We start from the raw sequence: 4,339 nt of genomic DNA, 5'->3' as shown, positions 1-4,339 counted from the left end.
CACAGAGCATTCCATATATGTTAACTTACTTCAAACTAAAAATAATGCTAAGAAAATTTTGGTTTACTTTATCACATTAAGATAAATTAAGGGTTTAAACTCGTGTCACTACAAAACTTCAGATCATAAGGTGGAGAACTAGAAGTCAAGGGAATATGCACAGAAACCAGGGCACAAAGCTCATCCGCTCACTTCACATTCTAGAGGTTGTATGGAGATGTTAACTTACTTCAAACTAAAAATAATGCTAAGAAAATTTTGGTTTACTTTATCACATTAAGATAAATTAAGGGTTTAAACTCGTGTCACTACAAAACTTCAGATCATAAGGTGGAGAACTAGAAGTCAAGGGAATATGCACAGAAACCAGGGCACAAAGCTCATCCGCTCACTTCACATTCTAGAGGTTGTATGGAGACGGACTATTCGTACTTACATATGAGGGATATTTTGGTAATTTGATCCAACATATAGTAGTCAAATCAGGGTAATAAGCACTTCTGTTGCTTTAATCATTGTTGTGTTGAAAATTTTATATTCCTCTTTTGTAGTCATTTTGAAAGGCATGGTGGATTATTTTAACCAATATTTATTCAACCATGCTATAGGAAAAAAAAAAAGAAAAACCAGAATATATTCTTCCTCCCTATGTTTTAATGTCTCTTGTTGAACTTCCTTTTGATGCCTCCTCACTGTCCTTCCCAGCCTCTAGTGTCCACCATTCAAGTCCATTCTTCCAGGATAGCAACATTGTTTCACTTGCAGATGAGAGCATGTGGCCTTTGACTTCCTCTGCCCGGCTTATTTCACTTAACATAATATATTCGAGTTCCAGCCACACTGCTGTAAATGACAAAATTTCCTTCTTCTTTGTGGCTGAATGATATCCCATTGTGTAGAGATACCATATTTTCTTTATCTATTAATGAATAACTAGGTTGATTCCATATTTAAATTATAGTGAGGAGTGCTGTAATAAATATGAAACTAAGTATGTTTTTGGTGTAATGATTTCATCTCTTTAGATATAATCAGTAGTGGAATTGCTGGATATTATGGTAATTTTATTTTTATTTTTTGAGGAATACTCAGTGTTTTCTATAATAGTTGTACCAATTTGCATTTCTACCAATAGTGTATAAGTTTTCTTTTTTCTGCATCCTGACCAATATCATTTTTTTAAACTTTTGTTGATGCTAGCCGTTCTAACTGTACTGAATCAGTATCTCATTGTTATTTGGATTCCATGTCACTGATGATTACAGAGTTAGAGCATTTTTATGTAATTGTTGACCATCTATGTTCTTTTGTAAAGTTTGTATTTAATTCTTCCATCCATTTTAATCAATTGTTTATTGTTGTCATTTGTGTGTATTGGTTTTTACCATTTTGCAGTTAGTTCCTTATGTATCTGGATGTTAATTCTTTGTCAGATAAATAGTTTGAGAATATTTTCTCTCATTCTACAGGTTGTCTCTTAATTCTGTTGAGTATTTCCTTTGCTACACAAATGATGCCTAGTATGATGTAATCTCATTTGTCCACTTTCTTGCATTTCAAAGCTCTCTGCCTGTTCCCTATTCCACAGCATTTTTTTTTTTTTTCTGAACTCACTCAGTGCTCCTTCCTGGACTCTTTTACTGACCTCTCCACACTGTCTTTCTACTTCTAAATTCTGGAGAATTCTAAGGTTCAATTTTTGTCTCTTGTTTTTTTCATCCGTATTCTCTTTAGTTGATTTTTTTTTTCAACTTGCGTGGCTTTGAATTTCGTTTTAGTTCCAGTGATTTCCAAATTTATCTCCAACCTCCAAATTTCACATAAGGCACAAGCATCTGAGTATACAATAGTTAGTTTTAATCTAACATTACCGAAATAAACGCATAATTTCGCCTCATCAGGATCAAAAGGATCCACTCTGCGCTTCTGTTTTATCTCCACCTCTGCCAATGGCATTATGGTTTACCCACTAGCTCAGGCCAGAAACCTAGATGACACCTTAGCTCTTCATGGGAACCAACTTTAAATCCATCAGCAAATGCTTTCCGTTGCTAATTTAAAAATCAATAATAATCATAATCCCTTAAGACAAGTCGTAATTGCTGGATCTCAATTGTTGAAATCTTAAAAATGCGTTTCCAGAAGAGATTAGTCCACTATTTTAAATTGTCAGTGATTCTTTTTACAATTAACCGTAATATGTACAGTGAACCCTTGAAATTTCCAGGGTTTATATTTCTAGAAGACCCACAAACTGTGCAAAACTGCGAATTTCAGATATGGTCAGAAAAAGGCCTATACATGCCTTTTTTTTTTTTTTTTTTTAGTTTAATCCCTCAATATGCTATGTATCCCATAGTTATGTAATTTAATTTACTAATATACTGAATCAATAAGGCCTTAGAAGGTGCAGGGCATTTGGGTGGCACTTTTAAGGAATTTTTTTTTTTGTCTGTTTGTTTGGTTTTTTGAGACAGGGTCTCATTATGTAGTTGAGACTGACCTGGAACTCACTATATAGCCCAGGCTTGTCTCGAACTCACAGCAATCCTCCTGCCTCAGCCTCCGGAGAGCTGAGATTATAGGCATGCGCAACCATGCCCGGCTAGCATTTTAAGAACCTCAGGGCTTTAGAGAACAAAGCAAATTACACTGGAGTTAGCTACACAGGGTATAACAAACTGTTATAACATGGAATGCTAGAGCATGTGCTGGAGATTTGTTGCAGGGCAGCAGCCAATCAGCGACAGGCAGAACTGAGTAACACTGTTGGATTGGCTATTTGTTAATATCCCACCAAATAAAAACAAAACAATTGCCAAGGAAATTTGTGGTGTCCAAAAAAATTCTAGTTAGGTTAAATTATTAGTTAATTATTAGTTATGTTCTACGAAAAAATCCACAAACGACTGAGGCCGTGAACTCTGAACTGTGTTTTCTTCGGGGTGGGGGGATACCGTATTTTATCTTAATACCTTTTCAAAACATGGATTTCATTTTTATAAGTTTGACCTTGTAAAATTTATTGTAGTGTTAATTTTAAGCATCGTATGGGTTTTTAAAAAACACTGAAATTTCTTTAATACATGAAGCGATGTCCTTACTGTATACGTGCATTTGTAAAAGATAAGATTTTCCAAGGTCTCGCCTCTTTGGACACCTGATGTGCAGTGGTAGTGCTTGGTAGATCTTGTCTGTCCCTGTATTTCACACGACAAATGTGAAAAGACGGGTGCATATATTTGCTAAATACACTGATATGCATTTATACATTTCATTTTTTGATTTATTTTGAAATTCTCATTAGTGTACCTGAGTGCTTATACTCACAAAAATTTGTGTTATTATTGTCTATTTCATTGTGTCTTGTGCCGTGTGAAGTATGCTATGAAGTATGTTTACCAAATACATTCCCAATGAAAATTTAAATAAATGTCTTAGACCTGCAGAATTATATTTTCAGCTATTTTTGACTTTCAACTTTTGAGGTTATGATACTCAGGGTTGTTTCTTTCAAGATTATGTTTTAAAAACCTTCAAAATATAGTCCAATGCAATTATTCCTTTCCAGAGACAGTGACAGTGTGACACTTTCTTCTAAGCTATGAAAGCTTCTAAGCATGTCTCTCCTGGCTTGGTGCAAAACTGCATTAAATTGTCTCTCTACTTCCACCTTTGTCCTTTACACTCTCTATGCCCTATATGAGAGTGACATTATTCAAACATAAACTTGATGATACCACTCTAGCGTAAAACCTGTGAATGACTTTCTTTCACATTTAGATCAAAATCCAGAAAATTCACTGTGGCCTCCAAAGCTCCGCATTATTTGGTCCCTAGTAACTGCTGATCTCGCCTCATGTCCCTTATTTCCCTGCCTCTGTGACCCAGAGATTAGGTTCTTTCTAGTCCTAGAACCTTCCAAGGTATTTTTGTTTCTTGTTTTTTCTGTCTCAAAGCCTTTAGCCACTCCCTTTTCTCTGTGAGGAGTTCTATTCTCAGAGATATTCACACATTGCGTGCATTCCTAGCATTTCCTTCTCTGTTAAAACATCACTTCACCAGAGTTCACTTTATTCTGCTCTATTTTCTTCAGAGAATTAATTTGCATTCTCTGTAAGTCTGGGCACTTTTGTTTTTATTCACTGTTAAATCCCAATCACTCCTCATCGACCCTGAAGCCTAGTAAATGCCCAGCACATACGAGATAATTGAACAAGTTTTATTAAAATAAATTGTGTCACTTGATTATTAGTTGTTGGTGTCCTTCATTACAATCAAATTTACAAGCATATTTCTTCCAGTAGAATACAAGTTCTCCATTACCTTCATATATAAA

The sequence above is a fragment of the Fukomys damarensis genome, unplaced genomic scaffold (genome assembly GCF_012274545.1).
Source record: "Fukomys damarensis isolate Sample0158 unplaced genomic scaffold, DMR_v1.0_HiC HiC_scaffold_16, whole genome shotgun sequence".
Lineage (NCBI taxonomy): Eukaryota > Metazoa > Chordata > Mammalia > Rodentia > Bathyergidae > Fukomys > Fukomys damarensis.
This window is presented reverse-complemented; position numbering follows the sequence as displayed.